This window comes from Mus caroli, chromosome 13, assembly GCF_900094665.2.
Source record: "Mus caroli chromosome 13, CAROLI_EIJ_v1.1, whole genome shotgun sequence".
In the NCBI taxonomy this organism is placed as follows: domain Eukaryota; kingdom Metazoa; phylum Chordata; class Mammalia; order Rodentia; family Muridae; genus Mus; species Mus caroli.
In genome coordinates this window covers 65940359-65961618 of record NC_034582.1, presented here as the reverse complement: position 1 = coordinate 65961618, position 21260 = coordinate 65940359, and positions in this window count along the sequence as shown.

The following is a 21260-nucleotide window of genomic DNA, read 5'->3' as shown; positions in this document are numbered from 1 at the left end:
TGTTCATAGCATCCCTATTTATAATAGCCAGAAGCTGGAAAGAACCCAGATGTCCCTCAACAGAGGAATGGATACAGAAATTATAGTACATTTACACAATGGAGTACTACTCAGCTATTAAAAAGAATGAATTTATGAAATTCCTAGCCAATGAAACATTTTTCTACAGAAAAATAAATAAAGTAAATGATAAGAGAACACAGTTCATATGTATCTAGATCCTTGTGACCCTTGCTCTGTGTTTAGGAATAGAACATTACTGGGGAGAAATCTGAACCACCCCCCTCACTTCTCTTCCTAGGGTCCTTGTGACCATATCTCCATTTCTTGGCTGCCTTCTGCAAGCCTTTCTCATGGACTAAGTGACCTTCCCAAGGAGTTTAGCATACTAGCTTTCTCTACATTCTGGGATTTGTGCTCAGTTTCTGCTTGGTTTGTTCTCTTGTAATCAGCAGAGTACCTGTAACATGAAGGCTGGCCATTGGCAGACAGCCCTTTGTGTGGCCAGTGGCTTAAAACTTAGTGTTTGCGGATAATAAGGACATCAGTGCATGGTGGTCTATAGTCCAGGTGAAGTAAAAACCATGTGAGAATTAGTGTCTTTGAATCATACTGTAGATACAGAAGGAAAAATAAAGATCATATTTTAGACCACCAGCTTGGTTTGTAAGCTTTATTTTTGTTGTTGTTGTTGTTGTTGTTGTTGTTGTTGTTGTCTTTGGCCACTGAATAGGCATCAACTATTACAAATGCATGACACTCACCGGTAAAATAAAAGCTAAGCCAGGTACTTGACTGAAGCATTGTGGAGGCCTTGGCAGGTGGTTTTCTATGAATTCAGAGTGGCCAATGTGGTCTTCAAAGTGAGTTCCAAGACAGCCAGAGAGCTACATAGCAAGCAAACAAACAAAGAAGAAGAAGAAGAACAATAACAACAACAAATGTCTAAAGCTTTATCAGATCAATAGATCTTCACTAGTCAATAAGCAATCCAAGAAGCCTGTTGAGATTGCTTTTAAACACACTTGAATACAAACACACACATACACACACAAACACACACACACACATACGTGCTCATTGACAGCAACAAAATGAAATGGGGTAAACATACCCAAAGATATACTCCATTCAGGAGCAAGAAACAGTCAGTATACAGAAGAGGACTGTACATATCCACACAATAGCCAATGTCCATCATTTGTAAAAAGTCCTATAGACCAGATGCTGTTTTATTTCCATATGGCACCAGTTGGAATAGATCCACATGAATTTTCTAATAGTGTTAACACCATTCAACATAAAGATAATCATTATAGCCTGTGGTCGGCCACTGGGGACAGGAATGTGACAGAACAAGGTTTCACACTCAGGGTTATGTCTAGTGACTCCTAACTGCACATCCTGAAGCTCTGTGGGGGAGTAAAAAGAGGCCTTTTTCCTGCACAGGTCCCTGAACATCTAGAAACAAACTTTCTCGTCTTCTTCTAAGGGAGAACATTTCCCATGCATATAGCTATGCCAGAGGCCACCATGGAAGTCCTCCAAAGTACTCTGGGAAGGTTGGGCCAGAGACTGCAGAAGTAAAAAGGCCTTCTGAATGGTAGGTGGCTTTCTGTAAGTTCATGGTTGCTGGATAAACCTGTTTTCCTAACACTGGGGGGCTGGAGCAGCACCATCATGGTTGTATTTCTCCAACAAGGGTTGCTTGTCCTACCGAGGTAGGATATGCCAATAATTCCAGGTAATCAGCAGAGTACATTACAGGGGGGAACCTGAAACAACAAGCTGTACAAACAGAATAGCAATCAGAAGATGTAATGCATTTCTGATGTACATTTAAAGCACTGACAGTGGGCCACAGATGTACGTGTGTTGTGTTTTATATTGCTGAGATATGGCCTGTGAGAACCTATTACAGCCTATCACTGTCTGTGGCGGAGGGGCAGAGGAAGGAAAAATTCCATCACACATTACTCCTGCGGGTGTATTAGAGAAACAAATTGTACTTGGAATTGAAAAGTCACAGGCTTATTCTGCCTTAATAAATTCCTGCCAAAAGGCTAAGTGTAAGACCAGAAATACTCCCCAAATATCGTTACAGTATCATCTCTGACATCTCAAGAGCTGTTCCAGGCGTCATCAGACACCAACGGGACCCTCACAAGACGACCTTGCTGTTTTGTTTTCCCTTTTTCTTCTTCTTCTTCTTCATTTTTTTTAACTTCATAATTTAATGCAACCACTCTGAGTCACCTGTGCTTGACAACTAAAAAAAAAAAAAAAAAAAAAAGCCCTGCTCCAAGGAAAAGGCCACATTAAATAAGATCGTTTCACTGGGCCATTCCCACTGGCTAATCTAACAGATAGTTCTGTAATCAAATATGTTAATCTTCAGCCAAGTCATCACATCAAACCTGTTGGACAGTTTTCAGGTTCAAGTGGACCAGGCCAAAATAGAGATGCTGCAGATACAGAAGAGGAAATGCTGACCTTTTGTGGAGTGGTGGGTGTTTAGGTGCTAATTATATTTTAAGGTTCAAATGTGCAATATCAGTGGAGTGTTCCATCAGTATCAGATACATGACCTGTAGTATTTAGAGCACTGCAGGCCTACTAAAATGATCTCATGATACTAACCTAGTTAGCTTTCTGTAAGTTGAGACAGTCAGTACTGGGTAGCAGTTTCATTAAGGTAACTTCATATCTCCGACTTTGCATATCTCCGACTTTGCTCTTCATCTTTTTTTTTTTTTTTTTTTTTTTTTTTTTTTTTTTTTTTTTTTTTTTTTTTTTGGTTTTGGTTTTGGTTTTTCAAGACAGGGTTTTTCTGTATAGCCCTGGCTGTCCTGGAACTCACTTTGTAGACCAGGCTGGCCTCGAACTCAGAAATCCGCCTGCCTCTGCCTCCCAAATGCTGGGATTAAAGGTGTGTGCCACCACTCCCGGTGCTCTTCATCTTTTTAACCTACTGAGACTCCTCTCTAAAGAGTAGATATTTTAAATCTTGTTATCTCAGTATGCTAAATACTGATTCTAGCTTTATTCTAAAGCAGAAAGAAATTAAGAAAAAAATATGAGACTAAAAAAGTAGTTATAGAATTTGCAGAACTACATCTTACTAGTTCCTCAAATGCACTGACCCAGATCTCTAAGACAGAAGCAGCCCATGACAATGCAGAAGCCAATAAGGCCAAAACTGGGCTCCACATGGCCTGAGCTGGTACTAACACAACAGCACTATCAGAAACAGATAGACAAGCTTGTGTCTCTCCAGTGACAGACAGAAAAAAGTATGTAACCAACTCACACAGCTCACTGGTGTAGTAGGCACAGATTTGTCAAGTTAAAGTCATTTTGCTTTCCTTGGTAGCTAGCTAAGACAAACATAGGTTCTTTTTATTATTATTATTATTATTAGATATTTTCTTCATTTACATTATTGCAATATTGACTGCCAATATTAACTTTCCAGTCAATCATGTAGTAATACATCTATCATTTATCTGTCTGTTTATCTATCAAGTACTTATTTATTTATTTTATGGATCTACGTTTGTGGGTCAATGAATGGCTGTAAAGGGTTATTGGGATGCCATGGGGTTCAAGTAGTTTCTAAGAGACATAAGAGGTCAAAACTGGCAGGAATGCAGTCTTTGTGAGAGTAATAATGGTGGAGTTGCTGGTGCTTCAGAGGGTCAGGCTACAGAGTCGGACCTGAGCTTCTGAAGCAAGGCACTGAAATATGGAAGTTTCAGTGATAAAAGCATGACTGGAGCCGGGTGTGGTGGCGCACGCCTTTAATCCCAGCACTCGGGAGGCAGAGGCAGGCAGATTTCTGAGTTCGAGGCCAGCCTGGTCTACAAAGTGAGTTCCAGGACAGCCAGGGCTATACAGAGAAACCCTGTCTCGAAAAACCAAAAAAAAAAAAAAAAAAGCATGACTGGGCCCAGGCAAAGGAAGAGATGATGGGTGGAGAGTAAGGCCAGATGAATGAACAAGAAGACAGATGGATGGATGGATGGATGGATGGATGGATGGATGGATGGAAAAGTAGGAGAGTGGCTATGTGAGTGGGCTTCCTCAGTGAGGACCACCCTTTCATGCCATGTCAGTGGGGCTGTTGCTATAGCAATGTTGTGTGTCTTTCTCTTTATGGGGTCCAATTGAGTGTAAAACCTTTCCTCAGACTCTGTGCTGGAAGAGTCTGCACCATGTGGTTTTTTGGTGATTTGCACTGCCAACCACTCTGACTGTCATGCTCACAATAAACATCAGTTCCTTTCATCTCTGGGAAGGAAACAGTGCTGAAATTATTTTTCCTTACTCTTCTATAGTGTGGCTCCTCTATAAAGATGACACATATTGATTAGGAATGAATTGAAAGCACTGTCAACTAAAGTTAATCTCCCAGGAACCTGGCCATTTGCAACAGCACTGAGGCCTTTCCTCATTTTCTTCCTGTTAGCATTCCTGGCAGACAAGCTTTGTTTTGTTCCAAAGGCTTTGATGGGGAAATGACGATCTTCCCAACCAGAGCATATAAAATTATACACAGAGTTGAATCCAGTTCATGTTAGTGACCATCCAGAACAATCCTCCTGAGACAGGAACAGAAAACCTTAAGGGGATTCAGTTATGATTGCCTCCACTTGAAAACGTCATATTGAAAATTCTGAGCTGGGAAAAACAAGACAAAAACAAAAACAAGAACAGAACAACAACAACAAAAACCACACCACAACATAAAACATCTATTTTCTTCACTGGAGAAATGAAAAGAGCTTCTTTACCCAAGCTTGTTTTTCTTTGTGGAGAAACTTCCCAGGTAATCTCCATGCCTGCTCAGCTGCATACTCGGCACCCAGTCCTTTAAAGCTCAGGGGCACTGTTTGCAGACACACACACACACACACACACACACGCACACACACACACACACACACACACACACACACACACACAACATATCCAACTCCTCAGTGACTTGCCCAAACAGCTGGTGTGCTGTTACAGTGTGGGCCTGCTGGTCCACAGTAGTAGCTCCCTTCCTGGTGGTGACTCAAGGACTCAAGATGTCAACACAGAAAATGTCACTTGCTTGAGCAACTTGCTTCCAGCAAAAGGACTAAATGGTGCATTGGGGAACAAAGGTGAATATGTTTCACACACTGTTAATCATGGTGACCTAAAAGTGTCCTGTTGCACCTTAAAGTCCATGAGAAAAGATTACTCAACATGAACACTGAGATCTAATGCTAATTTTAAGAAGGGTGATATTACTTCAGGATGATTAATATTACCGTGAAATTTGAAATGTCACCAACGGGTTCTGTGAATCCAAAAGATGTGAGGAGAAAGATCACCAACATGCATCATCATGGACACATTCATTAAAGTAAGGTATTTTATTTGTGTGCACATACTGCCTCCCCTGAAGTTGGGGTTCAAAAGGTTAGCATCTGACGTGGTCAAAATACAGGTTCTTTTAATAGCTCAGGGGTAGGGGGTTTCAAAATGGGAGATTTGGCAGGCCAATAAGCAGGGCCTAACTGAGTATAACAAGCAGAGTATAACAAGTTGGTTGTAACAACCTCTTGGGAAACAAAGACATTGTTGCAAGTTGGTTATAACAAGGTAATCATACCAAGGTAGTCAGAACAACAGGTGGTCATAATAACCATTTGCAACAAAGGCATGGTTGCCATTTCAGGGAACTGGCAGCACAGAACCATTTATAGTTAAGGTTACAGACCAATCCTTAAGAAACAAATTAAGGCATAAACAGCAAGGCACCTAGTCTGTCTTTAGTATACAATGGTTTACAAGCCCAAGATCAGAGGAGACCGAGTCATCAGCTCCTATGCTTGCATACTTAGTTCCTAGATGCTGGCATTGTTTGAGAGGGGGGTATAGCTGCAAGAAGTGAGTTTGAGAGGACAGCACCTGCTTCCAGCCACCTGTCTGCCTCCTGACCTACAGAGATGTGAACCAGCTCCTGCCCTGATGCATCTTCCCACCTGACTGCCTACATCTCCTCAGACCCTGAGCCAAACTCAGAACTTTCCCCTTAAGTTGCGTTTTGGGTATGTTGTATCACAGTAGCGAGAAAGGTATCTAATCCAGTTGGCTTTCTTTAGTCTCTGTTCTGTCATGGGACATAGGTATTTGGATTACTCATTGAAAGGGAGCAGTCATAGTCCTGGAGAGAGGTCAGCGGACTCACCAGGATGCTCTCCTTGACTCTGGCACTATTGGAAAGGCACCGGCAGGGTTAGGAGCTCAGAGAAGAGAAGAGCGGCAAGGGGCAAAGGTGACAGGCAGTTAACTACCATGGATATTATGATAAACAACACAGACGCCATACCTGTGCTTTTTCCATATTAGCAGTAATGTGGAAAACACTCTGCACTGAGCTCTGAGCTCACAACTGCAAGGCTTTTCCACACTTAAGTGGATGAAGGCATGGAAGGGCCCTAACAGGAAGCGAACTCCTGGGAAAGCTATTAGCCTCAGCATTTGCAATTCATGGGACACTGCCTGCCTTAAGGGCCATCATTGATGGAGCTCTGTTTGGTTTAAAATGTAACTCTCACCCTGAGCAGGCTGAGCATTCAGATCTCAGCTGGGTTTCTCTTGAATTTATTAACTTACAAATGGAAATACACTTACTTAGTTGACTATCTCTCACTAACCTCTTAACTTGCTTTTCCCAGAAGTGGTGGCACTGTCCCCAGGCGCCTAACTCAGCCCCCTGACTTCTGTTCCCTTTGGCTCTGCAGTCTCCGGGTCTGTTTACCAAACCCTTCAGGTAAACTTTCACTTTTCCAACAGGCTTTGAGTCGTTCTTCTCCCTTAACTCTCAGACATCAATCACACATGCCACCCACGTGCTCTGGAAGCCCATCTGCTCCCTCCTTCTATGGAGCTAAATGTAATAATGCATTCACTGCACCTTCAGAGTTGGTGCTTGTAAGCAGCTTGGAGATGTTTTTAACTTTGCTGGCAAAGTTTAAAATGATAGATCCAGCGTCAACAGGAGGAGATGATGGAATCTGTCATCGTTCCACCTCTCTTAACATAACCGATGTTATGTAAGAATTTTAGGAGATACATCTAAAGCATAAAACGGGCTAGGAGTCCAGAAAACTCATGAATAATATGAAATTGTATTGGTTTTCCTGGTGAAGTGTAGGCTCCTCTGGCATCATTATATTTGTTTGCACCTTTTCAATGCCTTCCAGATCCTCAACCTGTGTGGGTCATGACTTCTGTGAGGCGTTGAATGACCTTTTCAGAGAAGTCACCTGAGACCACTGGAAAACAGGTGTTTTCATTATGATTCATAACAGTGCAAAATTACAGTTATGAGGTAGCAACAAAATTAATTTTATGATGGGGTTAACCACAGCATGAGGAACTTTATTAAAGGGTCGCAGCATTGAAGACCTTGAGAACCACTGGTCTAGATGAGTTGTCTGACCCTCAGCGCTTATGTACATTCCTTTCATTAAATCTCAGACTTCCAAAGGATTCCTAGTACATCCTTCTCTGTCTTATCCAACTTCCTTTCTGTTTTCAGCGAACAGAGAAAGAAGTGTCACCCCTGGCATGGACATTTTATTAACAGTATATCAGGTATGTCCTTATCCCACTCTGATCCTCGTATGTTCCATAAAGCTAAGATTAGACTAGACCAAAAATGGAACACAATGTGAAGAAATATTTCAGATAAACATTAATGCATAATAAACTATGAAAAAGTCCCCCCGATACAAAAGGATATAGGAAAACATCAAAACATCAAGCCGTAGTAGGTGTGGCTGTAATTGCAGGTCCTATCCACGTCTACACTGAGCACCAAAGGAGAAAATGTTTTATGGTTGATGAGGAGTTAAGGGGCAGCCGCTACAAGGTTGTCAGTGTAATGACAGGGTTGGAGACTGAAAGGTAAATTGTTACTTCTGATAAGCCGTCTTAACAGGATCCCCCTCCATTGCAGCGCTTTCAGCCCAGGGACAGTCAAGTTTGAGATGGTGTGATTAGAGTGTGCACCTGCAAGCCCCACTGTGCTGCTCAATCTGTGTATTCCACTGTTAGGTCAAGGCCGTTAATCACCAGAAGGCCTCAGGGTAGCCATGTAGAAACTTATTTATGGGCAAATCAAGAGGCTGAGATCCTGAACCGTGCCTGATGGGCTCCACTAATATGCTACTTGTGGCTAATTTCTGAGCTGCTGGACCCACAGGTGTTTGCCCTCACCCATAAATCAGGCCTCCTGCCTCCCCTCGTGGTCCCACCATGCATATAGATGGCCTGCTTAAATGACAGACAGGAAGTGATGGATGGCGCCCTAAATCACCTCACTGCTTACTCACCTGGGTCTCCTCTGGAACCAGTACTACGACACTCCCACCGCCCCGATCAGTTCAGATGTTATTATAACCCAAGTTCTTTGTGCTTCTGCATTGCAACCTTCCCAAGGTACAAAGTGTACCGTTCCCATCTTGGTGTGTTTTACTTGTAGAGTGCACCCTTTGCATAAGAGAGCACCATTAAAATCCTTGCCACGGTCTGCAGAGCAACAGAGCAGAACAGAATCCTGAAGACCTCACCTTCGAAAGCAAACTCTCTCAGGGACCTTAGCTTCCATTTAGTCTTCATTTATTTTTTTATAATTAAAGACGTTAATTAAATGGGCCACAAACCAAACAATCCAAACATCTAAATATTGTGGACAGGAAATACTCGGTGTGCATGTAGTTTGATTCTCTAGAGTGGTTCTTTGTTTTAAATCAATGTATTAGGGCATTATAGACCCCAGCACCTAGGGAAATATAGATCTCCCTATACTTACAATGTATAACTTAGTTTCAAAGAAAAGAAGATGTATGGCTTGGAAACTTTGTATCCAACTTCCTGCTGAAGAAACTATAGAAGAAAATATTAATAAAGTGAAAACACTGAAATGTGCTAAGTAGCTAAATACAGGAAATAATATGTAGATATACAAAAGTCCGACCTTTTTAAGACCAGTTCACATGACATTTGATTTGTCAGAGGTGCTGCAGAAGTCTGGCAGACAGCACTGTGATTGGAGGAGGAGCTCCTTGATTGACATTTTCAAAGACCCCCCTATCTAACCTGCTGCAACCTTAGAACAGGTTGTATGGTGAGAAAAGACATGGCACAGGCATAGTAACTGGTTTGCCTGTTGTCCTGGAGGTTTTTCTTTTTTTATTGAACTTAGTTACTAACTCACAGAGCAGGACTTTGATCTCCAAAGGCACTTTTTTTTTCTTTTAAACACAATTCAGTTCCAAATGAGACGTAGTAACAGAAAACAGCATAGTCATTTTGGATAAAAATCTGAGAACATTTAAACTGCAAGCTATACTGAATTCACCAGGCCATGTAGACCTCTGAGATTTTAGTATAAGACAGATGAGCTCTGAGGTTGTCTCACTGCCCCTGGAATTTTCAATCCAAGGGTCAGGGATGGGAACCTAGTACTAGGTCTCTCTCTCTCTCATAGACTGCACAGTTGAATATATAGAGAAAGAAATTGTCCTCAGTTTAGAAGAACAGGGAGCAAGCAAGAGAGAGAAGAGTGAAATCTTCAGAGATGAGCACAGTGAGGGAATCAGCACAGCAGGTAGGCCAAAGAACAGCTGCACCCAACCAAAACGTATACACAGGCTGCACCTAAGCCTCCCCACACATATGTAGCAGATGTGCAGCTTGGTCGTCATGTGGGTCTTGAGCGACTGGAACGGAGGCTATCCTAAAAGCTATTGCCTATACATGGGATATGTTGGTTTAGCTGGGCTGCCTTGTTTGGCCTCAGTGGGAGGGAAAGCCACTAGCCTTGCAGATACTAGAAGTGCCAGGGTAAGGGGATACCTAGGGGACCCCACCCGCTCAGAGAAGAGGAGGAATGGGAGAAGGAATGAGAGGAGGTGACCAGGAGGGAGGCAATGACGGGGATGTAAATTCATTAAATAAAAATTAAAATTAAATGAAAAAAAAAACGAGAAAAAGAACAGGTACTCACTTCAGTGTGTATATATAATTGTCTACTTGCATGAAGCAGGTGAGAAAACCAGGAATCCCCAGCATTGGGTTGCATCCTTTGGAAACCATTGTATGAGCAGAAGAAAAACAGATCATGGACTGATTAGTGGTCCAGGCCCAGCAACAAACTATAAAAAGAAGACCTGAGGGGAGCAAACTGATGTTAAAATACAACGTGGTCCATGCAGATCAGGGGTATTAGTAGGTAACAAAACTCTCTAGCAACAAATGTATAAAACTCACCCAATACTAACTAGCATAAGAAGATGAAATTATGACCATAAGAAAAATAAAAACACATACCAGAGTATCCAGAAATTGCATGGATGTTAAAACTAGTTAATGCAGAAGTTTATGACTTCTGAAATTGTACTTCACACACACATATACAGACACACACACGTGTACACACACACACACTGAAATTGAAGTAGAGATTTAGAGGTTATAAATTGAACTTCAAGAGATGAACCCAACATAAAAATTATTTATCCAGCATTAATTTCAGTTCAGATTCCCAAGAAGAAATATTTGCCAAAGTTGATCATGTTGTAAAAGATGCTAAATGCAATGAAACACAAAAAGAATAGATTCCAAACACACTGCAAACATAAAACCAGGTGTGGAGTTAGAGTTTCTGAGAACAGGAAGGGAGAGTAAAGTCGTATGATGGGAAAGATAACATTGAGGGATGGAGAGACACTGGCTGCTCTTCCAGAGGCCTTGGATTCATTTCTCAGCACCTATGTGATGGCTCACAGCCGTCTCTAATTCAGTTTCAGAGGATCTGATGCCCTCTTCTGATCTCCTGGGGCACTACACACACATACATAAGTATATGTTAGTACACCACACATGCATATAAAACAGAAAGAATGCTTTAATACCACCAATGAATAGATCTAGAATCTCAAAAATCCCAACGATAAAAACTGTAACAACAACAACAACACAGTCAAGTTATACTGTAATCAGCATGCTCAAATATACTAATAAAACTAATGTCAAAGCCTAGACACAAGCCATATGGTGTACAGAGAAGCAGATGGAATCGCTGCAGTGAACTCAGCTTCTTTTGGCTGTGGAGAGAAAACAAAACCATTGATACAGAGCACAAGTGAAGTATTTCAGAAGCTTCAGTGAAAGATACTTTTCGATACACAGACTGAGGGAATCCAACACAAGGATTTCTACATTGGGGACAATGTTAAAAGGAGGGGTGTACCAAACCAGAAAGATCTGCTTACATGCATGGGAGGGGGAGCTGCAGCTACATATGTGTTTTTATTTGTTTACTTCTTGTTTATTTTTGATAGGCTGTTAAACATCTTGTTTCATGTATGTGTCTGCACATGTAAGTACTTTGGAACATGGGTTTAAAGGTCATGGGATAAAGATTATTTAAACTAGACTATCTGTCTTTACATTACAATTTTTCAAGAAGAGGAAACATAATTTTCAAGAGTGCAAGAAACATTTACAAATAGAGAATATGTTGACTCAAAATACATCTCAGTAAAACATAAAGAAATTGAATCCAGTCAGAGTTTTCTCTTTCCACAATGTATCCAACATCTCTGAAAAATCCTGAACGTCGGGCACCAAAGACTCACATCTAAGGGTGCCCGCAGGAGAAGAAATCTGAAGTGAGGATCATCTTAGATCCAAAGTGACGAAAGACCCACGAGGCTGTCTTCATGGGTCCAAGGCACTAGATTACTAACTCATATCCACATCTGCTCCCACCGTGGTAACAAGAGTGTCTCCTTCCCTGTCTATCCTGCCTGCTTGCCCTCCTCAGCCTGCTTCTCCAACCTGTGGAATCCATTCTTCCCTGATACTCCATGCAGAGCCTTTTGCCTGGAATTGCCAGTGGCAGAAAGTACTCCTTCCTCCTCCATCTCCATGTTTGTAAGTGCTTTGGCGAGTCCTCTTTCCTGTCTCCAGTAGCCACTGGCCTGCCTCACTTCTTTCTGTACCCTGATTTGTATGATATGCAGAACAATTACTATAACTTATAAATACATTCTGTTCAATGGCATTTTGGTCTATTTAAAAACAAAACCTATAATAAATTAGTTGAAGCTAGATACCTTAAAAAGTTGCAAGACCGAGTTAGGTCACAGTCTTCAGTGCAGGAATTCCCAGATGCAGAAAGTTGAAAACAGAGGGAAATCAAGAAGGAAGAGATCATGTGGCTAAACTGGAAGCCAAGGAATCTGGGTTGGGCAAAGTCAGGCTTCTATATCACCATCATGAGGGAGCTAAGGCTGTACCAAGAAACATCCCTCAATTCCCTTCACATTCTCAGTCTATTAAGGGCTTCACCTCTAACAGGTCCTCCTAAATTCTCTGCCATACTGTGCACCACATAAACAATGGATGAGGTATTTGGGACATCTTCACCAAGTCATAGGTCACAGCATGCTTGCATGAGACACAGAGGCTCCTTACGACCTGAGAGTCCTTAAAATCAAAAGAGATAATAAAAGAGAGGTCCAGGCCAATGTGCTGCAGAAGGTCTTGGTCTCTTGCCCTTGCCTTAGAGATGGAGGAGCCAAGAACCAAGGGAAGAAGCAGATGTGGAAGTCTGGGAAGCATGGCGGGTCTTTGCTCTACAGTCCTAGCCCTGCTTAAGCATTGGTGCAGGTATCTGAAGTTTGTAATAGCTGGCTGGCCCACTGCTTAAAAGAGCTCCAGTGTATTGTAGTCTGACACCAATGTGGGAACATAGCAATCTGCAGACTAGGTGAATTTTCTGCACATGCACATCTTGCTGTGAAAGTTGTATAATAGCGTGAGGTTTCAGGCCCTGTGATGTCCTCTTGACATTGGCATGGTCACCAGATCCAAGGCATATACCAATAGTGAAACTACTTATGGAATAAGATTAACACTATGTAGGTGAAGATTCCTTCTGATTAGCACTGTACATGTCTGTAGGATTGTTGATGCTCTTTTGGTTTAGTTTGTTTTGTTTTATTTTGGCTTGGTTTGGTTTGGTTTGGTTTGGTTTGGTTTGGTTTGTTTAAGACAGTGTAATGGCTATTCCTGCTTGTTAACTTGACTATATCTGGAATGAACTACAGTCCAAAATTAGAGGGCTCACCAATTCTGAATATGAGGCTGGAAGATACAAGTTTCTGACCTGGATCTTGGCATGGAGATCTTGAGGTATAGTGGCCATGAAAACCTTAGGCTCAGGCAAGGTAGTACATGCCTTTAATCCCAGGAGACTGAGGCAAGGAGATCTCTGAGTTCAAGGTCATCCTGGGATAAGCAAGTCCCAGATCCAGGCATGGTAGTACACACCTTTAATCTGGGACACACCTTCTGCTGAAGGCCTACATAAGGACATTGGAAGAAGGAAGTCTCATTCTTCTTTGACTGCTTGCACTTACTAGCCAGCACATCTATAGAAACCTTCTTCTTCAGAAGACCAGCTGAAACAACTAGCCTCTGGGATTGAGCAACTAATAGGTTCCTGGACTTCCCATTCACAGCTGACCATTGTTGGGTTAATTAATTGGACTACAGACTGTAAGTCATCACAATAAATTGACTTAATATAGAGTGATATTCCATAAGCTCTGTGACTCTAGAGAACCCCGACTAATACAGTCACTTACCTTATAGTGTGAACCAACTTCAACTCACAGCCATCCTCCTGCTACAGTCTTCCAGGCGCTGAGATGGCAGACATGAGCCATCAGACCACAATTTACCACAAAAAGCTAAAAATGGGAATGGCCTAGACTGGAGCATGAAATGAGCACATGGATTGTTAGTTTAGAGTTGTGTGAGAGCTTGGGGTTTGGGTGGTTCCTGCCACCCATGAGAAGCAGCACCTGCACTGGAGGACTAGGTCCCCTGTCCTAAGACACTCAGCAGGGAAGGCTCATGTACTATCCAGATCTGGGCATCAGAGCAGAATGCCTGTCACCTCGATAAATGACCAATACTGAGGATAGCCTTGGCAGAATGATATTAGAATGGTAGTGTAGGGGCTGGAGAGATGGCTGGAGAGAGTGGTTAAGAGCACTGTCTGCTCTTCCAGAGGTCTTGAGTTCAATTCCCTGCAACCATGTGATGGTTCATAACCATCTATTCCGGGATTTGATGCCCTCTTCTGACACGAAGGTATATATACAGATAGAGCACTCATAAATAAATAAATACTTTAAAAAATGAAAGTAAAACAAAATAAAATAAACTAAGAGTGGTAATGTGGTCTGGAACCAGGAGAAAACCTTTTACAATGTATTTGGGGGTGGGAATGGGGGGGGGTCAGACCAAAAAAAATAAGAATATCTCAAAAATAATGAAAATTAATGAAAACAAAGCCCAAGGACACAGAGTGACCAGATACACTCCAGATAATTCCTTATACCACTGCATCAGGAGGAGCCCTGTGAGTTATCCATCAGCCCACCACCTAGGAGGACTATGTGACAGTCTCTATATGTTTACACTAGGCTGACTGTAGATTTCTTTAGGCAAATAATGACGGAAAAGTCACCTGACAATGCCAAAAGGAGAAATGTGCAAGGTGACTGGGGACAGACATAACGCAGGAGTTACTGTCATGCTACCTGGGATCTACGAAGCACAGGCATTCCGGGGCTGGCAGAAGGCATACTGCAGACAAGGAGGGTGCTTCCCGTGTGGGAATTAAAAGGGCACCGACTAAATCTGTCAGAAGGCACTTTCAAGATGTAGTGCGGAGGAATTATATCAGAAAGGTCACTCAGAGAAATACGGGTGTCACGGAGTCAAGTGCACCTAAGGAAGATCAGATGACAGGAGATACGTCTTCTCAGAGCCGAAATGATAGATTGTGAAAGTGCGTGAAGCACGCCGCAGGTATAAAGGAGCGTCAAGACGGAGAGGGAAATAAAATAGAAAGGTAATACAATAGCAGCGAAGCTATAGAAGCCGTCAAGGAGGTGCCGGGAACAACAGCGGAACTTATTGAATAAAGCAAAATTTATTCGAGGCATTTAGATGGCAGCATCCGGAGAAATAACCCAGGGAGTGGCATTGTGGCTGGCTGCACGGAGCTGTGAAGAATACATTTCTTTAAAAAAAAAATTGTCATATGTTCTCATGGAATGCCGCATGAATAATTTAACAGGCATGCCAAGATTTATGAAGTCAGCGTTATCATGCGAATGTTCCTGCAAGCCTTAAGAATTTGTTTTTTTTAGGCACTGGTTTGGTGGTAACCAGTGTAATTATTTCTAGTTGTCATTCGCATGGCAAACATTGGATAGGGAGGCTTTGGAACTTCTGACTGCGGTGTGCGTGGCCCATGACGTATTGTCATAATTACCCATAATGCACCGTCCTTGCTCACTGGGCTGCATCCTGGATTTGGCTGGCCTTCACTTTTGCTGTCTGTTTTTTCCTTAGCATCACCAATAGGACATCCTTTCTCCGAGAGTTCACTGCTATTATTGATACTGCTATTCACCTGCCTTTTGTACTTCATCTGTTTAGAAACTCCCTCACTGCAAGGCAAAGGACAGTCAGATCCACATTTTGCTGTACAGGAAGCAATTCAGCCTCCGCTATCCCTGTGTGGTTGACTGAACGAAGAGTAGACCTGGTTAATGGACACTGAGGGAAAGCAGTCCTGCAGAGAGTCACCATGACCCTGGCCTGGATGAGCACGCTGGCTTCCAACTCAATGCCTTCCTTATATTAACATAGCCAGCAAGCGCTACATGGCCATTTATCTCCAAGGCTAGAAGTGCTCATAGTCACAGAGCCGAATTAAAGTTCTTTATTGCATATTGCGAAGGGAAGGCTGAAATTGGATGGTAGAGTCTTGCGTCAATGGTTTTATCTTTGTGGCCCTTTGAAAATTGCAGTTCATATCTTCATCTCTGTTACGTAACACACCAGCTGTGTGTGGGGGGGGGGGGCGTGTAGAGCATTGCCCTTGGGGCTAGAGCATGTGGCATGTGACATTGGGGCACTTGATTCATTCTTTCCCAACCTTTTGCCCCAAGCTAATCTGTGCTTTGTCTACTGATGCAAAGATAATTCAATTTATGGAATGTTATGCAAGCACTCATTGAACTTTATAGGACTCTTAAAAAACCACTGGCTTTTCATACAAAGACAAGCACAGCCATGGGAGAAGAGGCTTATTCTGGGCTGCTGATAAGGTATGTTTAGAACCAACTATGTAAATGACCTTTGTGTTTCTAACACTTCGAACTGGTTGGACACTTTCCTAAAATAAAATCGGTTTGTCTCTGAAAAAACAAAAATGAATACATGATTTTCAAAAAGGAAAAGATTGTTGAAGCTAAAACATAGACCACTCAGGTTCTACAAAGACATGCTCTGAAATCAATTGCCACTAAGTTCCCACTGTATTCTGAAGAACTTCTTTGGGTGTAGGAGTTTTAGTGATTTAAAAATAAATGCCTTATAAACATTAATCTCATGAATAACAGCAGCCATTAAAGTAGTGTGAGTAGCACACTAAATGTGTACATAAAGAATACACAAGTAACTCTATATGGACTGAGCAGGTTGCTTTAATATATATATATATATATATATATATATATACATATATATATATGTGTGTGTGTATATATATATATATATATAATGTGTATAGATATACATACATGCAACTAGTAAAAACAAGACTGTGAATTTGATGGTCACAGGCAGATATATGGAAGAGTTTGGAGGGAGGAAAGGCAAAGAAGAAATGTTATGATTATAATCTCAGTAAGTGAAAATAAAAAGTACTAATGTATAAATTAAACAAGCATTTCCCAATACATGTCAAGATGTGTCGTTGTTTAAAAACTATACTTTGGGAACAAATCGAGGGTCACTTTCAGCAGGGAGGTGGGGGGTGAGAACCAGACACTGCTTGCCTCATCAAGAAGACGGTACTCTGGTCTTCCTTAGACGGAGCACAGTATTTCTGCTGATAAGGAAGCAGGGAGGAAATAATTTATGCATCTGGTGGAGTCTGCAAGAGGGCTTTTATCACAGGTGGAGCCGGCACTGTGACACATGCTGCAGACCGTCTGTTCAAATGAGTCATTTACTCATGAATTTAGGGTTTCTTGCCTTTTCTCCTTCATTAACCCATGTGGGAGGCAGAAGTTGCTGTCCCTCCTCTGACATGATTTGTTCTTTCCCTTTAAGAACACATTTCCTCAGTCACTAAGACAAAAAGAGACTCAACAAGCCTCACCCCTCCACAAAGAGGAGAGGTCCCCATCCAGGGTTGCCTTTGTGCACTGAGTATAGAGGTCAGTCCCTTGAAAGACCGATGATCACATTCCCTCCTCACAGCACACCCACCTGACTCCCGGGCCTACAGGAGCCCTCTTTCCATAGGTCACACTGAACTAAAATACCCTACAGTTGCGCCATGCTTGCTAGGGGCCAAGGCAATTATTGAGACATTGTTGTTAATAGCCAAGATCCCCATGCCCAGGCTAATCTTACTGTATCCCCACGCCCTGGGGACTCTCTTTCCATCAGACCTTCAAGCCCAGGTCTGTTCACTATCTTCCTCATTGCAATGTGCCTATGTGGAGCAGCTGAACTCTTCAGTCAGGGAAGAGAATGGCCAGAGGGAAATGGCAATATTGGAGACACATGCCCTAGTGTAGCTGAAGGCAGAGAAGGCACAAAGGAGAATACTTTTGCTGGTTTTTCAGCTTCTGCTGCTGCCCCTGATCCCTGGAGCTCGACAGCTTCCACTGTCCAAGAAGCCTTTCTTTTGCCTATGTTTTCCCACTTCATCCTGTATCCTTACTCACACCAACCTTGGGCAACTCCCAAAGACACTCTTCCACAGTGGTCTCATGAGGTGCTGATGTTCTGTGCTTACATACCTCAGGATGTATGTAAACTCTGATGGTTTTATGACGTGAACTAGCCTGGGCTACGACATACCTGGATGAGGTGTCAGCTCTGTGTGCGTCTGTGAGCACATAAACTACAAACTTTAGGAAAGCCGAGGAAAGACTCCCTGGACTGCACCTGTTGTGCTGTTTTCTATTGCTGTGATTAAGACTCTCACCAAAAGCAACTTGGGGAAGAAATGGGGTGTTTCACCTTACAACATGATACAGCCCCTCATGAAGAGGAGTCAAGTCAGGAACTGAAGCAGAAGCCATGGGAAGTAATGCTTACTGGATTACTCCCTGTACTGGCAGGTTTTGTGTGTCAACTTGACACAGCTGGAGTTATCACAGAAAAAGGAGCTTCAGTTGAGGAAATGCCTCCATGAGATCCAACTGTAAGACATTTTCTCAATTAGTGATCAAGNGGGAAAGGCCCCTTGTGGCTGGGACCATCTCTGGGCTGGTAATCTTGGTTCTATAAGAGAGCAGGCTGAGCAAGCCAGGGGAAGCAAGCCAGTAAAGAACATCCCTCCATGGCCTCTGCATCAGCTCCTGCTTTCTGACCTGCTTGAGTTCCAGTCCTGACTTCCTTGGTGATGAGCAGCAGTATGAAAGTGTAAGCTGAGTAAACCCTTTCCTCCCCAACTTGCTCCTTGTTCATGATGTTTGTGCAGGAATAGAACCCTGACTAAGACACTCCCCATGGGCTTGTTCAGACTACTTTCTTATACAGCCCAGGACCACCCTCTCAGGGGGAGAAATACCCACAGTGGACTGGGTCCTCCCACATCAATTATTATAAATTTAGAGATGCCTCACAAGACTTGCCTATAGAGCTACTTGATAGAGGCATTTTCTCTGTTGAGCTTACCTCTTTCTAGACGACTCCAGCTAGTGTCAAGTTTATAAAACACTAACCAGCACATCTTCCCATTATAGGAAAGATTCTTCTGCGCTATGTGTACAGAGGGTCTGGAGACAGCAGAAAGGAGAGGAAGGAGGAATCCTGTCTCTTCCATTGAGCTGATTCATTCTATCTCATCTGATCCTGCCCAGAGACTGAGCCTCTTTACCATCAGCTCCCTGGTTGTCTGACCCACAGTCATCAGTTGGATTACAGTCTGGCCGTCTTGGATCACTGCTAACTGGAATGTGATAGAACATCAGTACAGAGGCAGGAAACACTGATAGCCTATCACATCCCAGTCAGCAGAATGGTCAGTCAATTCTCTCTCTCTCTCTCTCTCTCTCTCTCTCTCTCTCTCTCTCTCTCGGCACCATGGTGTAGAGGGAGCCAGTTCCTACACATCTTTGCTAAGAATCAGTTGTTTTACTTTTCCTTCTTTTGTTGGCGTAGGAGACATCCTCGTAAGTTTAAGGCAGACTTGACATACTTTCTGCTCTGCTCAGTGATGTTAAGAGTTGTATCACGTTCTTGCCTTTGCGTTGTTCTCTTTGGAGAAATGTCTACTCAAACCTTTTATTCGGTTTTAACTCGATGCTGTTTCTATCCCAGCTGGAAGAGCTGGATTTTTTTTCTGATTGTTATTCAACATCAGATAAGGATCTAGAAGTATGTGTTTGTGGGGCAGTGGGTGTGGGGGAAAAGGGGAGTGTGGGAGAACCCACATCCCACGTGGGCAAGAGTCCTTGGTCCTGTCCATGGCTGGAGTGCAGGAAAGCCTTCCAATGGGAGATTAGACAGCTTGTTAGGGGAAAGCCTATCCCATCGTTCAGGCACAGCGGGCCTTGATAAGCAGAGACAGTCTATGGTTTTAGAGCTTTATTGGAGAAAGGCAGGGAGAAAGAGAGAAGGTAGAAAGAGAGAAAGAGGCCAGCCATGGTCGCATGGAGAGAGGGGGTAAGGGAGAGAGAGAAGGAGGGCTAGAGAGTAAGAAAGGTGAGAGCTAAAGAGAGCAAGTAAGGGGCCAATCAGCCCCTCTTATAGTGGGCTGGGCTATCTTGCTGTTTTCAGGTAGCTGTGGGGAGGAGAATACCTGGCTATACTCAGGTAACTGTGGAGGTGGAGTCTAGCCAGAATGCCAGAAGCTTGGAACATTGTCTGCGTGACTTATAATCACAGAATCATGGAGTTGGGGGCTCTGTGGTGTCAGGCACCTGACTCTGGGAACGTGGCCCGCTTTTCTGTCCCTTGTAGAGTTTTCTACTGGGTCGCAGGAGCAAGCCTCATCCAACCAAAATAGGCTGCCTATCACAGTCCCACATGTGTTCATTTTGGCAGGTGTTTTCTGTCTATTGTTATTGTTGGGGTGTTGAGTGAGTCTGTGTAGCCCAACTTATGCAGGAGGCTTTCTCTCTCTCTCTCTCTCTCTCTCTCTCTCTCTCTCTCTCACACACACACACACACACACACACACAAAAACACACACATACACACTCCTCTGCTTTTAGTGTCATGACAAACACATAATCACAAGTCCAGCAGCACAGCTTTAACCTGGCTTCTTCTAGAGGTTTTCACTTTAGAGATACAAACTTTGAGACTACATAATGTGCAGTCTTGGGATTTGTCCTTTTACCTTCTATTAAATTATTGGAATATCTTTGTTAGACAAAATAATGGGTCTTGTTGCATCCTTTTTTTGGGTGTCTTGTGAACTTTTCATGTATTCATTCTCTTGCCTTCTCTGGCCCTGTCTTCCTGATGCTTCTCTTTCTAAATATGTGCCCTTCTCTGTTTCTACACTGTGTGTGTAAAAACACAAGTAGCCCAGATGAGGGGGAAATGTGGCATGTGCCTTTCTGCATTGTCTTCCCTTCACAATGATTCCCAGTTCCACCCTTCATACTGTACATGATGTCCCTGTGTCCTCTGAGTTTGAATCCCTGTTGTGGCTACAGTGATTCCTGCACAACAAGGAAGGTATGTGAGTATACTGTCCTTCAAGATTGGTTATCCACGGGCTGATGTGGTTTCCATTGATTTTTATGATTTTTTTTTCTATTTATAAAAAAGGTCCAAGTGCCCAAGGCTTTTCTTCTGCTTTGGCTGACATGGATATGTTAACATTATAGTTCTGCAACCTGGAAGCATGTAGTATCCTTACATGTAACTATGTTATTGTCATTTTATTTGCTCAGTTGTATACATATGCACACATATACACAAATATACATACATACTCACATTCACACACACAAACTGTACTAGGTATTTTTGTGTCAACTTGACACAGCTGGAGTTATCACAGAGAAAGGAGCTTCACTTGAGGAAATGCCTCCATGAGATCCAACCTTAAGGCATTTTCTCAATTAGTGATCAAGGGGGAAAGG